Genomic DNA, 13125 nt, shown 5'->3' with positions numbered 1-13125 from the left:
AATAGAAACAAAAAACAATAATAATGTTAACGCTTTTTTCAATATTTTATTAATCATTTTTTTTTCAATGTATACATTGAATCATACAAAGTAAGAACGCTGCATTATTAGTTAATCCTCCTCTCTTTTTCATTTTTTTGGCCCACAAAAGACTGTTCAAGCGTTGACACTTTGTTTTCATCCATCAGAATAATGATGTGCTTTTAAGATATCGAATCGACTGTATAAGTTTTATGCTTGTGCTTACTGCGGCCGATGACGATATTTCAACTTTTGAAGACGGCTGGTCAAAGTTTTCGGAAAGTTGAAGCTCTTAGGTGACACGAGTGAAAATAGCCCCCTGTGTACACGGAAATCGATGAGCCCCAAACGTTTGAGATGACTTTCACTTTGAATAAGTCGGTAATTATAATTAGTAAAAATATGAAACAAATTATATACTAAGCTACATTCCTCAACAATAGATTCTAAAAATTTGAAGAAATTCCGTGGAGGTTTAAATACTATGAGGATAGGTTCTGTGAAGGGTATAATAGTGGGGATCTGTTATTACAGTCAGCGTGCTTGTTGACTAACGCTGTATTGGCGGTATTAGGAAACCGATGAGCCCCAAACGTTTGAGATGACTTTAACTTTGAATAAGTTGACAATTATAAATAGGAAAAATATGAAAAAATATCATTTATAAAGCTACATTCTTCATAAATAGATTCTAAAAACTTGAAGAAATTCTACCGGGGTTTAAATACTTTGGGGACGGGTTCTGTGAAGGGTATAATAGTGGGGTCTTTTCATGCAGTCAGCGTGCCTGTTGATTATACGCTGTATTGGCGGTACTTGGAAATCGATGAGCCCCAAACGTTTGAGATGACTTTAACTTTGAATAAGTTGACAACTATACATAGGAAAAATATGAAAAAATAATATTTATTAAGCTACATTCTTCATTAATAGATTCTAAAACTTTGAAGAAATTCCGTCGAGGTTTAACTACTATGAGGACGGGTTCTGTGAAGGGTATATTAGTGGGGTCTTTTTATGCACTTAGCGTGCGTGTTCATTATACGCTGTATTGTGTACACGGCCAATCGTTGGAAGTGTGAGGACTGTTGCTGCCAGTTTAGTGTAGCCTTATTACTTCGGATACTAATAGTGTGTACCAATGAACCCCAAACGTTTGAGAATAAGCGTCCACCTTCACAGCCGGGCGCCGCCATTTTGAAAAATTTCTGCGAGGCGCCCTCATCGGTAGGTGTTGGACTGACCGCTGGGGCGGGGAGCGATGGCGGAGGCTACTTTTTAGTGCATGCAACAATGGATTCATAAAAAATGTAATACCAAAGACAGTTTATCTATTCTGCCGTCGATTTCACAAAACTCGTCCTTACTTAAGACTAATCTTAGGACTTAGGACGAGTCCCAACCCTGCACTGTAGCATGCAGACCTTAAAACTAATCCTAAGTTAGGACGAGATAACACGAGTCCTAAACTCTTTGTGAAATCGACCCCTGATCTGATTCAGGCGCGGATCCAGGGGGCGTGGGGGCGCATGCCGCCCCCTTTTTTGTCGGACCCCCCCCCCCCCCAAAAAAAAAAAAAAAAAAAAGCGGGGAGGAGCCTGGGGGGGGGGGGACGACACGTACGTGTACCTGGGATTTAAAATTAAAAAAATATTAAAGTCACCTGGAAGTTGTATTTTGCCAAAATAAAGCTTTTGCCACTAAACATGTGTTTTGATGTGTGGAATATTATGAATAAACAATTAACTAAGGTTTAAAAAAAAATAGTTTCCATGTTATTTACAAATTTGAAGAAAAAAAAACGACCCGACAGGGCGCTGTTCGTGACGTCAATCGAGGCGCGATGAATCGCATGCAGTGCCAACACAACATAGTGACGCTTGGCGCAAGCTAAAAACATGTCCTCAAAGTTGAAACAATACCTGATTTTTTCACGTGAGGCAAATGCTCCTTTAGGTTCGTTACGTCTTTCAGGTACCTTCTTCGACTTCCCTACTAGCTGGAAAAATTATTGGGATGGCGTCATGTTTTAGAAAAGAACTTTTCTCTTCATGTCAAAATGTGAAGTGTATTCCGGATTCTCGAAGCACGTCGGCTCGAAGTGTTTGCTGCACAGCGCTGGACGTCGGACCGGACGTCGGACGTCGGACCGGACAACTTGGCAAACTGACCAGCAGCAATACACCTGGTCGACATTGCCGGAAAAAATAATGCAAGAAAAAAACTTTGTAAAAACGTACAAACTCGACTAGGATTTGAATGTACTTGCGTGTTCGATGTTCGATCGAGGCAAAGTCTTCCTCGATTGACGTCACAAAAGGGGTAGGCGGAGTCACCCCCACACAATTTTTTTTTTTTTTAAACATATTTATCGTTAAAAACATATACTCAAGTCATGAACATATACTCTAAAATGTTTGGAAAAAACAAGAATAATATTTCCAGGTGCCTTTAATAACCCGTCGTAGGCCTACCCTGTACACACTGTCTCATGAATGCGTTAATCTGGGCGTGTGGAAAGCGTGTCTCCCCCAATGAACATCAGCGCGAAATACCTTTGCCTAATATTTAGGCTCTGTTTACCGCCGTGAATTCGTCGCGATCACCATCCCGGCTTCCATCGACCAGCCCGATTTCGAGGAGGCGAAAAATCACACGCCTGATCCCTCTTGAAGCTAGCCTTTAGTCAAGGCGCACGCGGCACACCGGATGGCACGCACGCACAACCCCAAAAATGTAACGCACGAAAAAAGAGCGCCTTAAATACCAACTCGTTTTCGGGATGTTTTTCTTTATATTATTTGCCAACGATTTTGGTGGGAGAAAATGTAATGCATAGTGCATTAGCGTGGTGAGTTGCTGGCCAATAAGAAGCCACAATTACTTGCATGACGTCACAAGAACGTTCGATGCAAATTCGTTACATTTTCTCCCACCAAAATCGTTGGCAAATGTAAAGAAAAACATGAGGCCCCAAAACGAGTTGGTGTAAAGCGCTTCGCCGCTCGCGGTGATAGTCTTTTTTTCGTGCGTTATATTTTGGGGGCTGTGCGTGCTATCCGGTGTGCCGCGTGCGCCTTGACTAAAGGCTATCTTGAAGCACGCCCCCGGCATACATTTCCGGTGTAACATTGTAAATTAAATAAATTAACGTCGTAAAAACTTTTTTTCTTTTTTTTCAGTAATTCATATTAAACCCTGTTACCAAATTTTGGGTCTGAAAATGTAAGTATTGTGATAACACAGTTATAAATGTGCAAAACATTGATCGCCACCGACCTATCAGGGTAAGCAGATTAGGGAAAAACTACGGCCCATTAATCGGTCCAACCATAGAGCAAGGAACATGGTCCAATCCACTCCAATTCTTCCGCCTTTTGAAAGAAAAAACACGATCTGCAACGATCTGCATCATGAAACATACCGTATGTAGTGCTTGTAGATGTAGATTGTAGTTGCTGAAGATATTCCTACGCCTACTTAAAAAAAAAAACATCACACGTGTTAGGGTAAAAATCAAATGATTTTTTTGTGTGAACTTCTCAAAGATCTTGAGAACTTGCTCGATCGTTTTCGGCGGAGCGAGCATCCGGACGTTCTTCTAGTTGTTAGTTGGGTTCCTTCAATTGTAGCAATTAATTGTACCAATTGATAAGTGGTATGGGTACTCGACAAACAAGAAGAAGAATTGTTTATAACATTTGCTGGGACCAAGGATACGGAGTGGATTGGACCAATTTGTGGGACTAAGGAAAAACATGACATTCACGGTTCATTCTGTTATTAAGGAGAATGGACGAGAAAGTGTACATTCGTGAATAGAGTGTACGAGCCGAGTCTATTCTCTGACTTAAACTTTTACACAATTGATTATGTAACAGTTTCATCAATGAATTGAATTTCGTTGCACTTCATATGCTATATCTTTCAGTTTGGAAAGACAGTAATTTTCAAGTTGATTATAGCATGATAATAGTTTGTGTAGATTCGTAAAAATAATCTACACTTTTAACAATAGAGTGACGTCACATAAATAGTTTAGTACAGGGTTACTCTCCCCATTTAATCTGTACTCTATGATCAGCATTCATCCATAATCAAGACAGCTTAACTCTGCTTTATTCAAACATAAACAAGTTTACTTACTCATTCAGGCTTATTCGACTGTGAACTAACATTATTTTTTGTCACCAAAGCGAAATAAAAATGGCCATGGCCGGCGATCTTTTTTTTCTTCTTCTTAATTAAGGAGAAGTACCACTTCCGACCAGTGCACTAAAAATGATGTAGACCTGTTACAAAATAATTATCAACTAAAAACAAAGAAGAACGGTCGTTGATGTGAACGCTGATTTTTTTTTTTTCATGTGAATTTCTCCATGTTGGTTTTTCCCAAAAATTTCCTATGGGTAAACCTGATTTTAAATTAATATTTGGAAGTCAGTAGTGCATCTCCATAGAAAAATTATGTTTTTTTTTCTTTCTGCATCTGTTAACAATCCTTTTTTGTTATTGTCTTTTAATCATGGCTATAGTTTATTGGGTATCATGATCAGTCCCACACGCGCATAAAGCCCAAAAAAATTCCCGCTGTACGTTAGCTCGGAATTCAGCGCTGCTTCCATAAGCGCCAAGTTCTTTGCTTATGGTAAGTCTGGCGGATTTTTTTCCCCCTATGTTATTCCTTTGTTTAACAAAACAATTTAGAAGAAACAACTTTCATATTGAAGCACTAACGACAGTGCCAATTTCGTAATACAGAAAGAAAAAAATGCTGCATGGGGGTGGCGCGGTCTTTCATTCTGAAGAAAAAATTACGCCTCCCCCCTCCCCCCGTTTGGAAAATCCTGGATCCGCCCCTGTGGCCGTTTTTAACTGTGACGCAACGACAGAAAAGGTCTTCGTCGGTGTCGAACAGACAGCCAGTCACTGCCCTCGTTAGGCACCCCCGTCACACTGCGAATCTCGCGAATCACGTAGTGCGCACCAGTCTATGGCCGTGTCCGAATTGGCGACTTTGGCTACAGCTACGGTTAGATCAGCGCGTCTGTCAGTGTTGAAGAATAGCAGACACGCGCGCGCCCTAGCCATAGCTGTAGCCGAAGTCGCCAATTCGGACACGGCCTAAGTTCCTTGTAAGCTGGTAAAGGACATGGAACCTATGACGCAGTTCTAGATTTCACCAAGAATAGGTAAATCTTTGTTTTTTTAAACTTCTTCTGTCGAAATTCGCTTCCGTCAATTCACAGGCACTTCCATGAAATAATGAACGGTATATCGAGGTTCGTCATGTATCGTAGGTAGCCCACCTTGTTGAATGTTGAGCTGCTTGGCTCCGCTTTTAACATGGGTCTCATCACTGTCGCCATTACAGCCCACCTTCGATACATGTCTAAAACGCTAAGTTTTCAAAGGTCGCAAAATGCGTTGTACTTGTAGTTTGATTGCAAATTTCTCCCATTTTAAAAAGGCCTATATCCTCCTCTTTATACCAGTTTTCACGGTATTATGCCTTTTTCTTTGAATTGGGAAAAAAATAATGATTCCATAATCAACCGATGCCCCAATTATCTTCATTTGTTAATATGAAGTATGCAAACATATATTAAAACTTGATAGGCATTGAAATGTTGGATAACTTTCCGTATAGCGCCACCACTTTTTCACTCATTTTTACAAAAAGGGATATATCAATCAGGTAAATTAGATACTATATTATTTTATTTCGAATGAAAAAGTGGTGGCGCCATACGGAAACTTTTCCGAAATGTTCACACCACACACCGAGCCATTAACAGCTTTTACAGCTTAACAAGGTGGGCTAGTATTGTAGGATATGTCACCAACCAAGGTGTCAAATCATGGAGAAAGAACGAGGCAAATTTTGTAGTGTTACTCTGCCATGTCTGCTAGCGATGTAAACATCCCTAGAATAGATAAATTTTGTGTGGATTGACTTGCCAAGCAAAAAGTCTACTCTCCCTTGACTAAAACAGAGAAACACGTAAGGCCTCCTCCGGCGCGGCCACTGGTTTAGTTGCACTTATAGGAGAATGAGATGTTCAAAAACATCTTCAACTGTTTGTGTTCTGCTCAGATGTTGTCCAGCAACAAGGGACGCTCAGGTAATACTGCTAAGAATTATCGCTACAGCAAATCATTATAGTAAAAGATGAAACAATAATTGAAAAAGGCACAAGTCTAGATAGTCATGAGTGCAGATGAAACAAGAGAATACATACTTGTGTATGAAGTATCTTAGAGAAAGTAATAGGGTGTTAATAACAAACCTTTGATCATAATTTGTTGCATCATCAATGTCATATCTACACGTGGATGTACACCGTATGCCCGGTTGGAGTCCTCCGTTGCAGGCAACGCGACGGAGTCCAGGGTATAAAGGTCCCGTACCATTGTGAAAAAAATTCAAAAATCTGTTAAAGACCTGCTTGAACGAAAATGTCAAGTCGTGAACTTTGCTGAATTCCACTTAAAATGTTTTCGATGAATAAGGAAATCGAGTCATATGATTATAAATAGGTTTCTATTGTGTAAAAAAACAATCATTTTGTATGCCCTTGTCAAGAGCTTTTCTGCGAGATTTGCGAAAACTCTCAAAATGTCATAAGTAGATAAAGCCGGTTTGTTGCAGCGTGGATGTATAACAAAGCAAACTCCCACAAATGACGTCAGCGGCATTGTCCTTTGACGCCCGCTCTCAACGGCAGAAGTGTTTTTAGTTTTTCAAAAAACCTTTAGGTAGGGGCCTGATTTTTTACTCGATAATTACAAAAAGTTCAGAAGTGTACACATATCAAAATTACATTAAAATGGTGAACAAGTGCATTATAAACAAGTAAAAATACCATTTCTGTTGAAAACATTCCGCTCTGGTAGCTATTTAAAAATACATCTACCTAACTCGGGAGTCTACACTGTTACTCACATGTTCCTTGTAGTTGAAAATCCAAGCCCGCATTGTTGAATTGTCTCATTTGGTGTTAATATTTTGTGAAAAGAAAATTGAAATTAATGCTTTCCATTCACACTTTGTGCACTAACTTCCGTGTAAACACTTTCTTGCACTCATCATTGGCGGCCTAATGTTTGCAGCCAAATCGCCTTCAACTTGCGTCAACCAAACACTAAGCAGATGGATAATAGTCAGCGAGGAATTTACACAATGCGCAGAACATTGCGATACCGTGCATTGACGTCTTGTGCTAAGACTCCATGTGCTGGAAGCGTTTTGTTTTTTTCCCAGGACAAATGAGGCCACTTTTTACCATAAATTAGCGCATGCTAACCGTCCTGGGAAAAAAATATACGCGCAGGAAAGCGCCCTCTGTTGTCCGCACATATGTACAAGAAGCCCTGTGAAAAACCAACATGGCGGCAGACGGCTTTGCTGCTTAATAATAGGGGGTTTTTTTCACAAGAAAAAAAAAAAAAATTGTAACTGAAAATCAACCTGAAGCTTATAAAAATTCTATTTCACAGTTTTATGGAATATTTTACAGTTTTTTGCCCCTGATGTTAAAATGTACATTGGAGGAGTTGACGGTGAATCGCAGCAAGATAATACACTGTACTCAAAGCCTTGCGCATCTGGGTGCACACTATCAATTGGTACATGATGATCACATCGCCAGTGCAGAACTTCGACATTGTTTCGGAAATAATTTCTTCCATGGATATATTTGTTAGCTGTGAACTCGTTGAGAAGATAGTTAGGGACACTATGAATATATGAATGGAATTTCAGCTTCTCAAATCAGGTAAAAAAGAAAGAAAATTGTTGTCAAATTTGTGTTCGCATTGTAAAGAACCTTTATACCCAGGACGTTAGTGCAGTGGCACTGACTGACGTCCTACCCATAGATGCTGCTAAGTAGCTTCAAAGTGCCCTGGGCAAAATGTTTGGCAATTTTTCCTTACATTCACTATTAACATGTTTTATCCAGTTTATCCATTGTGCTGCGTGCATAGGCAGACACCTACCGTGCTATGCTTTGTTACCCTCATAAGAATAGGGAAAGAGGGTACTGAAAATCATGCTCAAAATCTCCCTTTTTCCCAGGGGTCACAGGCAGGCACCTACCTTGCTACGTAAGCTTCATTTCCCTCTAACAAAGAGGGAGAGGGTACTGGAATTTATGCTCAAAAGCTCCCTTTTTACGGGGGTCAAAGGCAGGCAACTACCTTGCTAAGCTTCATTTCTCTCATACAAAGAGGGACAGATGGTACTGGAAATCTTGCCCAATATCTCCTTTTTTCCTGGGGATCAGAGGCAGGCACCTACTTTGCTAAGGTTGTCCCCCTGGTGGAAGAGCCCATTATGAGTGCATACTTATATTTATCTCTCATTGTGGTTCTTATGCCTCTGTTTGTTCATCACAGAAAATTAAAATCACAACTTGCCCATTCAATTGAAGTTCTCATACTTTATTTCCAGATGTGGTTGAACTATACCAAGATGCATGACTTATACGGCTTCTTGTTTGATGGGAAATCAAGCACTCTCAATGTTTGTGTCAAAGTCGGATCTACACTCAAGCTTGCAAGAAGAAGAATGAAATCAGGTCAGTACAGATTGCATCAATTTTGTAAATCTATGCAAAGGCACTTTTTTGTGTAACCACATTGCCCAATGTTACTTACTTATGTTATCACAAACAGCATTGAAATTTGTAAATGATTCTGCATAAGTCATGCAGCATCACTTTTTGTGTCCTTCCAAGAGGAATTGCCCATTTTCATTGTTTGCGCATATTTCAGTCATGTTTTTAGAATGGACCATGCAATTACTACAGAAAACGCAGTATCAAAGATCAAGTGTGTAAGGAAGACCCGAATAAAACCCACTAGAAACGTGTACATCAATATAGAAATGGTACTTTAAAAATGTAAAATATTAACAAAATAGGAATAGACGAGATACCATTGCAACCCTGCAGTTTGCTCATAATAGTAATAATAAGTAATAATTAAACACATTTATATAGCGCCAAATCCATTAAAAATGCTCCCAAGCGCTTTACAACAATAAAAACTATCATTTAACCACAAAAGGCAAAATCATTAGAAGGTGAAAAATAAACCGAAGAATCAGGGTCAGGAGGGTGCAAAGGGCTTGGGATGACAGTAGATAGTTGTGATGATGGCTTGCATGGTGATCTTGCATTTTTGTGGTGGGAATAGGGTTTCTTGGTAGGCGTCTGTTAGTGTTGGTCGACAGAATGTCAGTCACCTCATGGTTCTAGTTGTGGTGGATATGACCACAGTGGCCGACATGATATGGATTGATTGGTCTTGCGGTATAGCTTAGATGGTGGCATTAGTTTGGTTTAGTTGCGTCTTGGTAGCTTAGTGTTTTTAGGTTTGCAGGATCAGGATGTGGACTTGAGTTAGGGTAAGAGTTAGGGGTTGTGGTTGATTGTGGACTGTGGGCCTGTCCACCTCTTCTATCCCTGTCATTGAATGCAGAAACATCAAGCAGCTCTGATATTTCTGTCAGGCTCAAGCCATCGCACACCCATATACTGTCATTTCAAGACTTCTGCATCCTCCTGCCCTTGTTTCTTTAGTCAACCCAAGATACACAATCCCGCCCCTCAAGAGATATTTATAGATAAATAAATAATTAAATAACAAGAGATATTTATAGATAAATAAATAAATGACTAAATAAATAAATAAATAACTAAATAACTAAATTAATAAACAAACAAGTAAACAAGTAAATAAATAAATAAATCACAAAAAGAATAAAGAAGTAAAAACAGTTTATGAGCAAACCGCTGGGTCCCCATGGGATTTCCTCTGTACCTACTTTTACTAATGTTGTAGAGTTATAGTTGTTGTTGTAGAGAATTCGAGAAATAAAATAGTTTGATTTCTTTGAGTTAAATTATGAGTAGTGTAAATAAATTGGAGAGGGCTTTGACTGTCAACACTGGGGTTGCGTCCGTTCCCCCGGGACAATCAGAGCTCTTGGAGGGCTGCGCCCGCAACACTCCGTCACCTGGCTTGCAGCCCTTCAACCGGCCCTGCAGACTCAGTCGGCTGCGCCAGCCGGTGGACCCACCGATCAAAGAGGGGATGCTTGTCGCTCCCCCTCTTCGGTCAGCATGCGTGGGTCAACCCAATCGAAGGTCAAACGTCCTGGCAAGGCCAAGAAAACCAGTGCCGGGGCAATGACCAAGAGAAGCAGTGCAAAGAGTGGCTCCGTTCTAGAGTGCACCTCCAGCACCGCCTCTGGGTCTCTGAAGCCAAAGGGCATCCCCCCTGCACACAGCTCAGGGGACCTGAACACGCCGATTCCCCCACGGCGGTCGGTGACGATCTCTTAGGAGGTTATCAACCGGGACGGCACTCGCCCAGGCCATAGGCTGTGGGGCACTAGCCATGGGGAAGAGGATTAATGGTGCAAAGTCAGGTACCTGGGATTCCCCTGGAATACCCCACTCACAGGGCCCGCCCACGTCTTTGGGTTTCACCCGTTGCTCGGGTATCCCTGTAACTGTGGCTTCCTCTGAGAGGGCCTCGGATTCGTCCCGTGACCGGGTATCAAACAAGAGGCAGAAGCCCAGAAAGAACCGTCAGTTGCGGTCATCTGACAAGTCTTCACCTGATGCCCATAGGAAACGTCAACGGGGTAGCAAACTGCTATTTCGGGACAAATTCTTGATGGCAATCCAGAATTTAGCGGCCTCAATATCCGGCCGGCGTCAAGTCCAGGACTTTGCCCAAATTCCAGGGCCGTACACCCAGCCCGACCATTCCGGTCATGGCTGGGTGCACTCGCATTGGGGTGGCCTGCCATGCACAGTCAGCCGGGCACTGGCCTCCCCTGCCAGCCACCGTCCTACAACCACAGCACAGGAGGTTGCATTGGGTGTTGTGGAACAGAGTGGTATTTGGTGTCGCACAGGTGCACAGGCACAATTCCAGACAGGGATCAGCATACACCCTTCGGGGTCCTTTGTCTCTGATCGGGATGTAGATCAACATTGCTTAGGCACAGCCCTCCCGGTGGATGAACAGTCACTGAGTGTGTGACCCTCCTGTGTTGGGCAACTGGTCCCCAGGAGAGGACAAGTTGGGCTCAAGTGTTCAACAGCTCTCAATTGCCTAGATTGAACTGCGCCTTGTCCAGAGGGACATGGCCCGGGTGCTAGACCTTCCTGCCGAGAAAACGGATGACTCTTCGTTGAACGGCAATCGTTTAAGAGGAGGACAGGCCCTGCTCTGAGGAGCAGGAATGTTTTCCCGGCTGCCACTCGACCGCGTATGTACTGATCGCGTAGAGGGCATTATGTCAGCTTCTTCTTGGATTGCTTACCCTAAGCGGGCTGATTCATATTATCGGTCCCCAGCCAGGGAGTTTCGATAAATATTTTTCGACCCCGGTCCTACCGGACTTCGCTTTAGACAAACTGGCCGTGGACAGGGGGTCAACTTCCCCCAAACTGTCTTTAGCTGACAAAGCGCAGGGGAAAATGGAGGAGGTTTTCAGCAAAATAGACTCGGCGTCTCGCTTCGACATGCGCACATTGTCCTTCTTGCTTCTCTTGTCTGGATACCTAACGCTGGCGGCGATAACAATTTGGCGATCCCAGCTGATATGATTGTGGCAGCCCTCCATTGTCTGGATAACGGGCTGCACACCGTCCTTGATCAATTTAAAGCGTCTCCACCCTGTCGAACGTCCTAGATGCATTGTTCCTTCAGTCCGTAGGGGCATGCAACCGGCTTGATGTGCTCCCCCTAACGGGACGGGACCTCCGCACAAGCGACGAAGAAACACAAACAAGCCTCGTTTGTTATTCTCTGCCGTGCCACAGAGACCCGCCAGTGGTAGGTTTCCTGGGAACCAAGGAGCCAGCAGCAGGCCCAGTTGGGTCGCGACTTTCGTGCGTCCGCCCTGCGGTATCCCAGGTTGTGGCGGAAGTGAATTCCCTAGCTTTAGGCCACCTCCCGTTGACGGACAGTAATGGGAACGGGAATGACAGCTGGGTTTTCACCAACCTACAGGAGCGTGTCGGCGAGTCCAGGGACGCCCTTGACGGCAATGCTGCCTCTACTGCACGCTGCACAGTAATGGGAACGAGAGCTTGGTTTTTACCAATCTACAGGAGTGCGTCGGCGGGTCCATCAGGGTTGCTCTAGACGGCAGTGCTTCCTCCTCCGCATGCTGCTCTATATTGGTGGAGTTGCAGCGGTGTCTTGATGTGGTGAAGCGGTGCTACAAGCTTTCTAGGTGTTGATGGCACAGTGGGTTCAAGTGTTCTGGATGGCAGACTTGAAGTGTAGATAATGGAATGAAGGGTTGTATGGAAACCAGTAATTGTGTCTGCTTCCTGTGTAGTCTACTGTATGGACGAGGGTGCCATCTGCTTTTCTGGTGACTTGAACATCTAGGAAAGACATGGTGTTGTTCTTCTCTTGTTCCATGGTGAATTTGATCAGTGGCTGCTGTTTTTTTAGGTGTTGGAGGAACTGCCTTGCAGCTGGGTCAAACCTCAAAGGAATCGTCAACATAGAAGAGCAGAGGCAAAGATCAACATTCTCGATGGAATCAAGTTGACAGTTGGAACAGAGTTCATACATTTATGAGCAAATCCGCCAGGACCAGGGTAAGAGGAGATCCAACGGCGACCCAGCTTGATAAAAATACACAGGTTATGAGAAGATTCTGGACTTGTTGAGAAGTGAGGCTTGTGCAGTCTGTCATGAAGGGATCCACTTGTAGGCGTTGTTTGGTGATGAGACATGCTTCTTTACTTGGGTATGTTGGGAAGAGAGAGACTGTGTCAAAACTGACAAAAATGTTAGATTGACTGAGGTGAATTTTCTTTTAAGTAAGTGGTGTTGCATTTGATGTCTGTGATGGGTTTTCTAGGTAGGTGTCTGCCTAACCCTAGCTATAAACCTAACCCTCACTCTCACCTTTACCATAATCCTAATCCTAACCCTTTAACCCTTACCCCAAACGTTACTCTAACCCTATACTCACTTACAACACTTACAGGCACCGACTGACACTTGTGGATACCTAGTGAGAAACCCCATACCAGACTTTGAATGCAAAATCACTAACCA

Source organism: Asterias amurensis, chromosome 3 (genome assembly GCF_032118995.1).
Source record: "Asterias amurensis chromosome 3, ASM3211899v1".
NCBI lineage: Eukaryota > Metazoa > Echinodermata > Asteroidea > Forcipulatida > Asteriidae > Asterias > Asterias amurensis.
Note: the sequence above shows the minus strand (reverse complement) of the source record.